The sequence below is a fragment of the Heptranchias perlo genome, chromosome 6, assembly GCF_035084215.1.
Source record: "Heptranchias perlo isolate sHepPer1 chromosome 6, sHepPer1.hap1, whole genome shotgun sequence".
NCBI lineage: Eukaryota > Metazoa > Chordata > Chondrichthyes > Hexanchiformes > Hexanchidae > Heptranchias > Heptranchias perlo.
In genome coordinates this window covers 99,713,112-99,728,139 of record NC_090330.1, presented here as the reverse complement: position 1 = coordinate 99,728,139, position 15,028 = coordinate 99,713,112, and positions in this window count along the sequence as shown.

Below are 15,028 nucleotides of genomic sequence, written 5' to 3'. Positions count from 1 at the left end.
TTAATGGGTAAATATGAGCTTCTTAAATGAGTTGAGTATTTCCCAATCTTTGAATCTTGCAAGAGTGGCACTTTAGATTTGTTTAATATTAAAATACTTTTGATGATTCCTCCAGGTATTTCTCTTTCATCTCTTTCTTATGACGTTGGGATGCAGACTTTATAATGTACATCAGAAGCAACTCATGGTAATTTTGCTGTGTCAGTGGAACACAATTTGAATACACCGTATGTACCCCCTCCCTCCACAAAACCATCCACTGAGTGGAAAGACCAATTTGCAGTGCTGTGTACATTTGTGTCTGTCCAGATCCAAATATTTTGGTCAAAGTAATTTGCTTGCACCGTGGATCAAGATCTCTTGATTTAACCTGAAATGAGATGATTTTTCTGAATGGAAACTATCACAATTCGATTCTATTCCGATTCAAGATAATAATAGATGTGTTGAGGGGAAATAAGCAATCGTTATTATCTGCTACTGGGTTTCAAAACACTGTGATACAAAATTCATACGTAATTAGTAAGTTGGCTCACACATGAGAGAAAGCGAGAGATGTGGAGGAAGATGCAGCAGTTTGGGTAGATTAGGACCCTCGGTCATTTTCTAACTAAATTCTGATGGCCGTAAACCTAACAATTATGATGCATCAGATTATCCTGCTGAACAAAATTCCCTCAACTTAAACATACTTAGCGCTAACAAGCCCAATATTTTTTAGTCCATCAAGCCCAGCCAACTGTGCCCAACTTCTCACCAATCCCTTTTCCCTCCAAAATGAAACTATTTGCCTCTTGAACCCACACATTCCTTATGCTTCAAAGGTTTTCCCTGGTAACTTATTCTATGAGCCTATTGCAATTTGGGTGCAACAGTTCCGACTGACTCTTGCAAAAGATATCACTTTTAATGCAGTGAGGGACCACTTATAATTGTTGGACCAGAAATTGCTCCAGAAATAACGGCGGAGCTCAACAGTGCTCTCAGTTTTTAGCGGTGAATTGAAGGAGCAAGTTCCCGCGTTCACACATGCGCAGTGAAACGCGGAAATCGTGAACTTGCTGCTAGTGGCTCGCCGGCGATATGACGGCTTCGAATTAAAGGGACGTCGCACGCTATAATCAGGAAAATCATTGAAAAAGCGGCAAGTTGCTCATCTGCCCAGCTGGAAAGTAATTAATTATGCCACCAAACAGGTACGCTTAAAAATACCAGATCGAAACTAAACTTTAAAAGCACGGTTAGTCTTAATGACTGCCAAGCAACTAAAAATTAGCTTTTAAAAATGTGGAGTCTCATATTACTCCTTATTTTAATAGTTTTTGGATTTTAAATTTTAAAAAAAATTTTTTTTTATTTTTCCCTTCTGTCTTCTTAATTTAATTCAATTATTTCTTTGGCTTTCTATATTAAAAAAATTAACATTTTTATTTGCAATAACATCCGGAATACTCTCTTTAAATGAATGAAGTCTGCTTGCCTGCTTGAGCAATGCAGCCTGAATCTGTGGGCGGGACTTCTTTTCCTGTCAGATTTTGTGGGCGTGTCTTCTCCTCACAGACGTTCCCAGCCGCGCGGCAACTCACGCTGCTCAGAGGCTGGTCTGATGGCGCACGTTTTGTTTAAACTTCAAATTCAAGCAATTGGATGCCACAGAGCCTGCCGTAAGTATTTTCGTTAATTAAATTCGCAGGAGCTGCAGTGAGTGTTGCCTCGTCGCTCTGCACCATTCCTGGCCCATTAATTTCAAAAGTGAGGAGGAGTGGGCTATGTACTGATACATAATTGATTTTTTGTTCTATAATGTGCTCCTGGGAGAGTAAGCAAAAGAATGCTCTTTATGCTGTTGTTACAAATACAGCAGTTATAAACAGTCCTTTATGTTGAGACTAAACTGTTTTTAGAAACAGTGTTTAGATTGTACTATATTGCACCTGCAGTCTGTGTTTGTTTTATGGGTGTTTATGTTCCTCCAGGAAATGATTTCTGAAATAGTGCATGACTTGGATCATCAGCGTCAGCACTACTTTATTGCTCCACAGTACTTTTGTTCACAAACCACATTAAAGCATGGTAAAATCAGATGAGCATCATGTGTATGTTTTTTAACTAAAAATAAACCAACTCGTGATGTCAAGCCTGGGGCTCAGGGATCAGACACAGAACTGTCACTTTGGGGGAAGGGATGGCTGTGTCTTTTTCTTCAGTAAAGGGCCTCCAGATCATGTGGTATTTGTAAGAATGTGGCTCAGCTCTACTACACTGAGATGCTTTGATTAACTGTGTTGCATACTATGTGCAAGATCAAAATCTCTTCAGTCAGTATAAAAGAGAAAAGGCGATGCCAGCAAAATATTTTTTCTGGCTTTGGTGTCTTTCTTACAAATACTTCTTTATTCAGAAAAACAAGAATCTTATTACTTCATCCCATCTGCTGTACTTGAAGTAAAACGGATGTTTAATGCACAGCTGGAGTTGTTTCTTGGTGCCATTGGGTTTTGCATTTCAAGGTGGCAGAGCATCCATTATTTTATTGAGCAGTACAAGTTGCATGCACTAAGATTTAATTAGTTGATCTCAATTGGAGCAGCAGTAAGGGCAGTACAATTGGCATCCGCACCTGGCGCTAAACAGGATCAACAAAACTGGCAGGGTACCTGCTCCTGATTTGGAGCTCATGATCCCTGCTGGGACGTATGCGGGCGTCTTGTGTGGTTAGGATCAGGCTCAGCTGTGAGGCCTCCCATTATTAATTGGCAAATTTACACTCTCCCCATATGCTCTCTCAGCTGGATGCAAAGGATCCCACGGCACTATTTCGAAGACCAGGGGAGTGCTCCCCGGTGTCCTGGCCAATATTTGATCCCTCAACCAACATCATTAAAAAACAGATTATCTGGTCATTATCACATTGCTGTTTGCGGGACCTTGCTGTGCGCAAATTGGCTGCCGCGTTTCCTACATTACAACAGATACTACCCTTCAAAAGTACTTCATTGAGTGTAAAGCGCTTTGGGATGTCCCAAGGGCATGTAAAGCACTATATTAATGCAATTCTTTCAAGTCTTTTTAATAAAATTATTAATAAAATTAAATTAATAATAAATGATACCACCTGCATTAAATTAATTTTTTTGAAGAGTTCTGTAAGTATGTGCTACAAATGTTCTACTCATCCATTGATTAGTTTGTGAGACATAAGTTGCGCTTAAAGTGAAATGTAAAATTAAATAATTTAAATAATCCTGCTTGCAGACAAGCCACAAAATAAATAAGATCACCCAAAATATGTTTGGGAAATGTAAAGCATGCACATTTTTGTGACATGTGGGGAAAAACAATTAATCCTGCAGTTCCTTGGTTTTGGCTTGTACAACATTGTTAGGGGGAATCTTCTTGAGACTACAGTGACAAGTTTTCATCCTCAGAGGTACTGTTAAGTATTAAACAATATTCACAGCAAGAAGAGAACTCCTCCAACACTTACATTTTTAGCCTTGTCCCATTCTTAAACATTTCTGCAGCAGGCCCCATGTTACAGCTGGGGTTCTGCAGACAGTTTTCTTAACCTACATGCATGTAAGAGTGACCTAGTCTGACTGACTTGAAGATTTCCTTCTTGTGTGGGTTAGTAGTCACCTCTCGACTTGGTGCCTCCTGCTGATCGCGTACTTAGGATTGGAGACTTTGTACACGATTCCACCAGGGTCTGAAATTAACATTGTTGCACCTATTTTATGGGCCTAAAACGGGTTCAACCCGACCCATGCGACAGTAAACCCTGAACGGATTGGCAGAAAGTCTCGATGGAATTTGAACAATCTGCTGAGGGAAGGATGCAAGCCACAAGCTGAGGAATACCCCTCAATAATGACTGCAGGGAAGGCTTAAGTAAGAATGCTCTAATTTTATCAGTTGTTCCTGCTGTACTGCCAATCCATTAATATTGGGGCAAAAAAAAGACCAAAAGCATCCTTTGGCACTGAAGGCAATGTCTGATTGTAGGGCTGTAGTAAGGGAAAAGAGAACCAAGAAATTGATGAAGAAAGGGACAATAGAATATGAGAGTAAACCAGTGAGAAACATAAAAACGGACTGTAAAAGCTTCTATAGGTAAGTAAAAAGGAAAAGACTGGCGAAGGCAAATGTGGGTCCCTTACAGACAGAGACGGGAGAATTTATAATAGGGAATAAGGAAATGGCAGAGAAATTAAACAAATACTTTGGGCTCGATTTTACCACCCGCTATCGGGTGCGTTCTCGGCGGGGGGGCCCCGAAAATCGCGAAATCCAGGAGCGGGACTGGATCGCGCCTCGATCCCGCCCACTTCTGGGTTCCCCGCTGACACGCCAGCGTGCGCGCGCAGCCCCCGCTGGTGGGAATCCCGCAGGCAATTAACTGACCTGATTAAGGGACTGTGTGTGATTTTTGATCAACATGGGATTGTTTCCCACACTGGGGGAAACACTCCCAGCTCGAATGGACGTGTTGCAGCTGTCAGCCTGTGGCAGCTGCAAAGGTCCATTTGACAGGTGGGGGGGGGAGACCCTCAACCATTGCAGGAGGCCACTCTGTCACTTGGGACAAAGTTTGGCCTCCACCACCTTCCTCCTGACGGTCAAAGTCACCAACCTGCACACTTACCCCGGGGTCCGGAGACATGTACCTACCTTGCGGACCCCCTCAGATGTACATCTTGCGGATGGGAGCTGCCGTAGCTGCAGTCATGACCTCGGAGGGCGAACAGCATCACCAGCCTCGCCATCCACGCCGTCCACCTCTGACACGTGGAGCTCCACAACAGAGTGCTGTGACACATCCACCTGTACAGCAGGAGGGAGGGCAACCGCAGAGAGAGATGCGTCGCAGAGGGCACTACCCTCGCCACAGGTTCCACAGACCGAGGCTCAGCCTCCTGTACCTCGCTGAGCAGCAGTGCACACGGAGGCTCAGAGTCACTCGACATGTAGTCGTGGACATCTGCAGCCTCTTTCATGCCGAGCTGCTCCTGGCTGGCCCGTGCACCATCTTCCTACCTGTCGCTGTCAAAGTCACCACTGCCCTCCCGAACTTCTCCTCCACAGCCTTCCAGGGTGCAACCGGGGACATCGCCGATGTATCTCAGTCGTCTGCGCAGAAGAGCCCTGCAAATACACCTACACCACTCTGCAGTGACACAATGGGTGGCATCATTGGTGGGTCCTCATAGTGATACCCAGGAGTGGGCATTATTGCACAAACCGGACAGGATTCGCAAAGACATGGCAGTAGTGGTGCCAATATAATGTGTGATGTGAGTTGTTCTGAAATTCATATCAGTAACAACCATGAAAAACCCTCAAACACCCTTGTGCATCCCCTTCATGCTCACGACACGTTTGCCTTACGCTGCCTACTGCACATATGTGATGCATGCCCTGTGGCTGCAGCACAGGTGGTGGCAGGTTGAGTGAGGCTGGCCGTGAGAGAGATGCATGAGAGGGTGAGTATGGGATAGAGCCATGAGATTGTATGAGGATTGGGTTATGTGGTAGTGGCGGGGTGAGTACTGGCGAGGTGAGTAGGTGCAGGTAAGATGATGGGGTTTGAGTGGGTATGAGGGGTGATGTGACAGAGTAGTGTTGGCAGTGCCGAAGGAGATGTGGGGTGGGGGCAGTGATGTGGCAGACGGAGTGTAGGGGAAAGACTACGTGTACTCACTTTGGCTGACCTACTGAGGTCATTGGACCGCCTCCTGCACTGTGTGCAGGTGGGCGATATGTTGGTGGCGCAGGTGACCCCCTCTGCCACCTCGAGCCAGGCCTTCCTGGTGGCGGAGGCGGGCCGCTTCCTCCCGCCCGCCGGGTGGAAGATCTCTGTCCTCCCCCTCCTCCTCACCCCATGTATTGATACCTGGGGTGAGGCATCATTAAACTGGGAGCAGCCTTCCCCCTGGGCTGCTCCATGCAGTCATCTTTGCTATTGGTTGCAGCATCTGTCAGTGGAAGACTGCCCCTTTAAATAGAGCGCCTCCAGCTGACAGATCTTACTGTGCATGCGTAGCCCGCCCGACGCGCAGATCAGCAACGGGGAACCCGGAGGAGCAGGTAAGTGAATCCAATTAGTGGGTTGCCTGCTACGATCGCGCGGGAAACCCACTAATTTCACCGGGCGCGTTACCCACGCGCCCGCTTGCCCATCCGCCGAGAACCCGCATCCCTGCTAAAATCGGGCCCCTTGTGTCTATCTTCACGGAAGAAGACAGAAAAAACCTCCCAGAAATACTAGAGAACCAAGGGTCTGGAAATAAATTAGTATTAGTAAAAAAATAGTACTAGAGAAATTAATGGGACTGAAAGTCGATAAATCCCAAGGACCTGATGATTTACATCTCAGGGTTTTGAAAGAGGTAGCTATAGAGATAGAGGATGAATTGGTTGTCATCTTCTAAAATTCTATAGATCCTGGAATGGTTCCTGCAGATTGGAGGGTAGCAAATGTAACCCCACTATTTAAGAAAGGAGGGAGAGAGAAAACAGGGAACTACAGACCTGTTAGCCTGACATCAGTAGTCGTGAAAATGCTAGAATCTATTATAAAGGATATGATAACAGGACACTTAGAAAATAATAATAGGATTTGGCAGAGTCTACATGGATTCATGAAAGGGAAATCATGTTTGACGAACTATTGGAGTTCTTTGAGGATGTAACAAGTAGAATAGATAGAAGGGAACCAGTGGATGTGGTGTATTTGGATTTTCAGAAGGCTTTCGAATAAGGTCCCACACAGGAGCTTGGTGAACAAAGTTAGAGCACATGGAATTGGGGGTAATATACTAGCATGGATTGAGAATTGGTTAACAGACAGAAAACAGGGAGTAGGAATAAACGGGTCTTTTTGAGGTTGGCAGACTGCGACTAGTGGGGTACCGCAGGGATTGGTGCTTGGGCCCCAGCTATTCCCAATCTATGTCAATGATTTGGATGAGAGGACCAAATGTAATATTTCCAAGTTTGCTGATGACACAAAACTAGGTGGGAATATGAGTTGTGAGGAGGATGCAAAGAGGCTTCAAGGGGATATAGACAGGCTAGTGAGTGGGCAAGAACATGTCAGATGGAATATTAGGTGGAAAAATGTGAAGTTATCCATTGTGGTAGGAAGAACAGAAATGCAGAGTATTTTTTAAATGGTGAGAGATTGGGAAATGTTGCTGTTCAAAGGGACCTGGGTGTCTTTGTACATGAGTCACTGAAAGCTAACAAGCAGGTGCAGCAAGCAATTAGGAAAGCAAATGGTGTGTTGGCCTTTATTACAAGGGGATTTGAGTACAGGAGTAAAGATGTCTTACTGCAATTATATAGGACCTTGGTGAGACCGCACCTGGAGTATTGTATACAATTTTGGTCTCCTTACCTAAGAAAGCATATACTTGCCATAGAGGGAGTGCAACAAAGGTTCACCAGACTGATTCCTGGGATGGTGGGATTGTCACATGAGGAGAGATTGAGTAGACTAGACCTGTATTCTCTAGAGTTTAGAAGAATGAGAGGTGATCTAATTGAAACATACAAAATTCTTACAGGGCTCGACAAGGTAGATGCATGGAGGATGTTTCCCTTGGCTGGGGAGTCTAGAACCAGGGGTCACAGTCTCAGAATAAGGGGTAGGCCATTTAGGGCTGAGATGAGGAGAAATTTCTTCACTCAGAGGGTGGTGAATCTTTGGAATTCTCTAGCCCAGAGGGCTGTGGAGGGTCAGAAATGGAGTACATTCAAAACAGAGATTGATGGATTTCTAGATATTAAAGGCATCTTGGGATATGGGAATAGTGCAGGAAAATGGCGTTGAGGTAGAAGATCAGCCATGATCTTGTTGAATGGCAGGGCAGGCTCAAGGGGCCAGATGGCCTACTCCTGCTCCTATTTCTTATGTATGTGTGTGTACGATCTTCTATTCAAAGCTGTGTGGGTTAATACAAGACTAGGCCTGCTGTGGAGAATTGTTAATCACGTGTGCTGAAGTGTATTCAGATGTCGAAAGATCCATATTGTGAATAAATTTCTATATTTGTTACTGCCATTTTTGACTCAGTCTTCAATCTGGCATAGTTTCACTTGCTGTTTTATATTGTGAAAGGAAGTTGCATAAAGTATTACAAAAATGCCCTAAGAGAATTCCAATCTAAAGTCTTAAAAGGAGAAGTGTACAATTTCTCTTTGAAAGGCTGATTTTAAAACTAAATCCATGTTTGATTAGAAGTATCCCATTCAGAGAACAAGAATTACTGTGTGTGTGGTGAGTGATCTACCTAATTAATAGAGCGGAATGCAGATTTTGTGCTGAACACATTAAATATTTATTGCAATGCTATTACACAGTTATTAAAGAACTGTTACTTTTAATAGTGAAGACATTATTGCTTTGTTAAGCATCAAGTATTAGTTTATAGCAGGCACTTAAAAATGAAATGTTGCGCAGTACTGTAATTGGAAATGGGTTTATAAGCTAATAACATTACTTGGAGGCACTTGCCGACATCATGGCTGTCCACTATGTGCTAGAACTGCAAAACATTAACTGTGTGGAAAATAGTGGTGAGATGACAATCTCGAGGTAGAGGTTAGTGCTTCTAAGTGTCATTATAAACTTATCATAAATCACTATTCTGTACTTTTAAAAGCAGGCAGGAGAAAACACTGGCATTTTTTTTACATGAATAACACTGATAAGGCAATTTTCTTTGCACTTTTCTGAGTTAGTAAATAGCATTAGGTGGGTCGGCTGCAGTCAAACCTAAATTTGAGTCAATAATCAAAGATAACATGAGTTATGATAAGAGGGCCTTCAGCGACGCCATTTACAGACGTCAAAGTTTAGCGAATATCGAGGGAGAAATTGGCCATTGATGTGCCTGTTTATCGGATGTGAAATGGGCAAAATAGGATCCAAAATTGGGCCCTGATCTTCTTCGCCCGATTGACTCCAAAAGTGTGCTTCATGCAAAATTGAATCAGGTGACTTTTAGTTGCCCAGGGCGCCTGCCTTAAATAGATGGCAGGCTGATTTGGATATGCAAATTGGGGTCCTTCTTCTGATCCACAGAGGAGGCAAAACTTGGAGCAGCTTTCTGCCTGAGGCCCAGAACAGACCGAATAAAATGGAGCTAAATGTTTTTATTCAAGTCTTCAGGAGCACAGTATGACCCCTTTTCTAATGGGAATCAATCCTTCTACGATGTGCAATCTGGCCTGCCGCTAGCGTATATCAGAAAATCATAGATGCATTGGCCTCGATTTTCCATCCATTGAAATTAATGGATTGAAATGACTGATATGCGCTATATCTTCTGAAGGGTGACTGATGGCTTTTAACACTTGGAAAACTTCAACTAAGCACAGAGAATGAGATTATGTTGAGATTTGGGTTAAATTTTCTTCTCATTTATAATCCACTACTGCAAAAAAAGAATAATAGTTAAATAATAATAAGAGGCAATACAAATTTTAACATTTAAAGATTTAAGTGTTCATTTCACACAGCAGATTTGGCATTCATGATAGAAAATAATTGTATTCACTTTACAAACAAAAGGTTTTGGCATTTATGAATTAATTACACTATGCCATTTTTGTCATACATAACTTTAAATAATCATATGGTAGTTCACTGTTGATAAATCAAATTCAACAATATGTTTTTGTTGTAGGTTCTAGAGGGTGGCATTTTTATAGCAAAATCAAACAGCCCTGATATAGCATCCTATCTCACTCATGTCCTCAACAAAACCTTCCCTAACCCACTTAGTGCAATTTCTGACCTCTGTAAATTCTCTCATGTTGTTTCCCAGTTCTCAGCTATCCCTTAACTACCTGCTCCCATTAATGTTTCCTTAATTTGCCTCAACTCTGGCATGATCTATTACTCAAATGCCCCAGCCACATTAGTAAATGAATAGTTTTTGTCATTTCTGGTCCAGATTACCACAAGGCAGTGTGTGTAACTGTACCCAAGGAATCTTCATAAACAAGTTAATCAGGATTTGGTTGTATTCCTTTCTTGTTCCCAGAACATCAAAGGCTGCTTTAGGCAGGCAGTAAAATTTACCTCCACTCCAAACCTATCGGTTATAAAGAAGAGTGGACAATGTGTTGGAGACTATGGGGAAATCTTAAACACCTTCATTGTAAACATATTTATGATTTCATCACAAATAGCAACTGAGGAAATATTCCTTCCATATCAGAAAAAGATTGTATGAGTTAACAAACAGCTGGATAGTTGTTTGAACTGGAAGTGGGTTTTGTGCTTCTACTTTTAGTGCACCCACTTGTGTTGTCTTGTTAGCTCTTGGTGGCCTGGCCTATTGGTTTCTATGTTCCCAGGGGGTTATATGCAGAGCTTGATTGCCCCCTGGCTGGCCCAGCACTTGATTGTTTGTCCCTGTATCATCTGCAGCAACTCTGTTTTTAGCACAAAACTATAAACAGCTGGATCCATCTCTGATTATTTTATCAGATGGGGAATATAATCCCAACCTCAGTCCTATCAGATCTGTTTTGATGTAGATTAACTAACCCTGGTCTCGAAAGTGTTTTCTTATATCACTCATTTTCATCTTCATTTGGGAGTGCGAACTTGACATGTTGGCTATGCTGAACTTTAATTTTGACGTTCTCCTGGATAATGGCCTTATTATTGCTCTTTTCAATAATGCTACTTTGTTCCTGGGAACTTCAGCTACAATTACTGAATGTTTGTAGCATGGGCTTTTTTTGCAGTCTTGCTATTGATATTTCTCCTGAAGTTGTGCAATTAGGTTACATCATATTCAGAAGGTGTAAGAATGGGCGAAGTTCATTCTTGTGCTATTTGTTTCATTAGCATATATTAAGATTTCATTTCTCTCCATTTATATCTTCTACAAGTCTGGTTGATGTAAATGAATGTCAGGCTAGGAAAGAGAATCTAAAATTTGCATCATGGTGTATAACCCATATATGGCAGTGTATAGGCCTGTGCCATGTGCAGCGTGGTGTTACATACAGGGAGTCAATACTAAGTGGGGTTAGAGGACCGAAGGATAATTGGACCATGGCTGAGCTAGTATTACAACAATGGAGATCAGAGCAAAATGATTCACGGAATGGTGGGGGAAGGGGAATGTAGAACAGGATGGGAGAAGGTGGAGATTGTGGTTTGGAGGGAGAGGGAAGATATGGTCGGCTGAGAGAAATGAGGAACATGAAGAGGAAGTAGAGGCTAGGAGAGGGAAGGTAGAGCATGGTTAGAGATTGCGGATGAGGGGAAAGGTACAGCAGGGTTAGAGGCTGGGAGGAGGGAGAGGGGAAGGTAGAGGGCAGTATAAGCCAAAGAAGAGTTAGAGGTGTAGGGATTGGGAGAATCAATGGCATACTGTTTTTGAATACTTCAACTGCAGAATATCTTAGGGTTTTGTGACAGCCTAAACATTACCCAAGTGTAATAAGCTGGGAAAGTCCTATTACAGTGCCACTTACAAGCATCGCAGGCAATTACAAATAGGTGTGGACACACTTAACATTGAAAACTCCATAGGAATTGTTTATGATGGGGAAGATGCAACAGACATATATTATATAGATAATATATTAAAAGTCTTGTGCGTAGCAAACACTTCTTGTAAGTATTGCTCTTACTTCCCTTAACATTTTCCCCATCAAACTTTAGTTACAACAACTCTATTATAAAATAATGTATCCTCCAACCCCCTCTCAGCAACACCAATGCAGGTTTGCTCACACCATAAAATTACTGTGAGGATCAGGAATTCTTTTCCAAGTGAGCAGATCATTACAAACTGAAGTGCACTGGGGAAAGCAATGCAGAAGACTGTGCGAAAAGCTGGTGGAAAAGTTGGAAGCCTCACAAAAGCTCAGGCATGCAGATGACAATCAACAATATCTGTTTTCTACAAAGCGAGCCAACAATGAAACCTGGTTCAGCCGACTGCAAACAAAATACATCTTGCTCCTGCAAAGTCTTTGGACTGGATGAGATTGGTCATATTCTGTGCCAGAGTTACTCCTGCACTTTGGCCTGTTGGCTCTCAATGAAATCATTACTGAAAAAACACAAATATTTTCTAGTGCTTAGGCCAGTCCTTGATATTTATGCCAGGAACATAAAACCTTTTGCAGCTGTACCTCAACACTCCACGTGAATTAGAAAAACACTATTGTGAAGTTGCCCCACTGAGTAACTTCATTCAATCTACCCGCCAACATTTGATATATTGAGCCTGATTACACTGCTCAGTATAGTCAAACTACAAGAGAAATATTCTGGATCAGTAAATAGGAAGTGGGTTTATTTTGTCATCTATATTCATGATCTTGTCGGTTGTGTAAAGTGTCTACTGGTGGATAATGCCAGTGAGTTCTCTGCATGAGGTTCATCTCACTCTGTTGTATCAGCTGAAAAGAATCATAGAATCACACAGCACAAAAGGAGGCCATTCAGCCCACCATGCCTGTGCCAGTTCTTTGAAAGAGCTATCCAATTAGTCCCACTTCCCTGCTCTTTCCCCATAGCTCTACAATGTTTTCCTTTTCAAGTGTATATCCAATTTCCAAGTATATATCCAAAAACATCAGCTGTCAATAGCATTACTAACTGTTACCTTGATTTTATTGACATCTGGATTAATATTCCACTGAGATAGCAGGAATAAAAGATGAATAATCTTGTGAGCAAGACATAACAAAGCACAATTTGTTGACCAAAGATATGAAGAGTAAAGTAGATGAGAAGTAAAATCTGTTTTTACAAATTAATTGGGTGAAAATATGAAAATTGCTATTTTTTGCAACAATTTCTCTTGGTTTATACTGTGAAAATTGTAGTAAATGACTTGAATGAATAGCTCTTTTAAATTTGGCATAAGATTTGATCTGAAGTTGTGGGAGTTTGCTTGAAAAATCCAGGCTTGAAAAGAGAACAGCGGATGGGTTTGTTGTATGTTATATAGATTGTTGTAGCAGTGAGGATTTATTCATAATTTAGTCTGCGAGTGAGAACAGCAGTTGTTTTCCTTACATGGACTTCAAATCCCACAAGGTTCTGTGATAATTAATCCTTGATGTAAGAATGACATCAGCAACATTTTGGTTTCAGTCCAGTACCTTTCCTCTTGGCTGATGAACTGTGAATTGCTTTTGTCAGATTTTGCTTCTGGAACCGTCTATATTTGTTGTCTTTTATTACAAGAGTAGAAAGAATACTCTTTTGTCTGTCCCCTCTCAAAGGCATACTGTAAAAAAAGAGAAAATTGATCATTTTATAAGCGTTATTCATCCAGTCAAGAGTAAATAATGTGGTTTATAAGGTTAGGTAAGTTTTCTTAAGAGCATAAGAAATAGGAACAGGAGTAGACCATAGGGCCCCTCGAGCCTGCTCCGCCATTCAATAAGATCATGGCTGATCTTTGATCTCAACTCTACTTTCCCGCCCGATTCCCCATATCCCTTGATTCCTTTAGGGTACAAAAATCTGTCGATCTCAGCCTTGAATATACTCTGTAGCTTTGCTTGATTTATCTTTGGACGGCAAAGAGAAATGTTATAGAATTTTACCTCAGCAGATGGAATGGGTTAAAATGAAATCCATGACCGAGTGATTGTATGTGGTCTGCAGAACTGATTGGACCAGTGATCAATCTTGTTCCAGAATTCTTATGTTCTTGAAGTGCTAGTTTTAGAGCCTGAAAGTGGATGGCTATGCATATGTATCACTACCTGACAGGACAGGGGTGCTAACAGTCCCCTCTTTCTGCACATGTTCTATAAATTTGGGTTGAATAGACATAGTACGGGAATACATTGTGATTTAAAGATAAAGCAGATTACTTATTGTACATCAATCAAAGCTTTAGAACAGACTGCAGCTTCCAGATAGAATCAATGTTATTTTCTTTTAAATAATTTTTGATGTCAAGAATTTTTGCAGTTTATTTTCTCATTCCATGATCAAATTTGGATTCCTACATGAGGCCAAGCAAACCCACATGACTTTTCCCAGGTGTTATTTGGAGGTATTTGTTATGCAGCAGTTTACATGTGATGATCACCAAGCAAGATAAATAACCGTAAACTCCAGGCTAAAAGGTAGAGATTCTGGACCTCTTTACATTTAACAAATGTTTGAAAGAAATGTATTCCTCCTTTTATGTAAATAAGTTGATCCAAGACTGTATCTGAGCATTTCCCACTGATTTATTAATATGGGAGAAACATAGATCATCCAATAAAAGATTATGGGTCCAAATTATGTCTTCTACATGCTCTTTCCAACATCTCTGCTGTGAAATCAGAGGGCTGATTCTATGGTTGGGAGCTTCCAGCAAATGTCAGCAATTGCAGGGAGCAGAGACTGGGATATCCCAGGCCGACAGCCTGTGATTTTATATCGATTAAATTAATGGACAGAAAATCATGAGGTAATGAGTCTTGACAGCTGATTCCATCATTAGGTGCTCCCAGTGAGCGGCAGCATTTGCAGGGAGCACAGGTCAGGAAAAATGTGGACTGTGGACCTGTGATTTCTCAATCTTCGTTCCCTTGCTGGGAGCACCGGATCACGAAATCAGCTGTTAAGACAGCCTGGGTGGTATCCTGGCGAATTGGATCGCCCGCTCGTTTTAGAACCCACCCGATGCAACGGAACAAAAATTGGGCAGTTTCTCCAAAGGGCGGGCGATCTGCTCCACTAGGTTACCACTCAGGTGGCAAAGTTAAAAATTGCCCCCATAGTCACATTCTCTCAAAAAAAACTATATCTTGGAACCTCAAAGTTTACCCTTCCTCCAACAATCCTCCTACAGCCCTTAAAACCGAAGTTGTGTGTCACCTAATCAATATTGCTTAATTTATCTCCTCTTTTCTCATACTTTTTTGAACCTTGGTTATGTTCAGTACTATGAACCTTCACCAAGGTTATTAGTAATGAAGAAAAACACAGTAATAAACGCAGCTATACAATGTAGTTGAATACCACATTGTAGGTTAA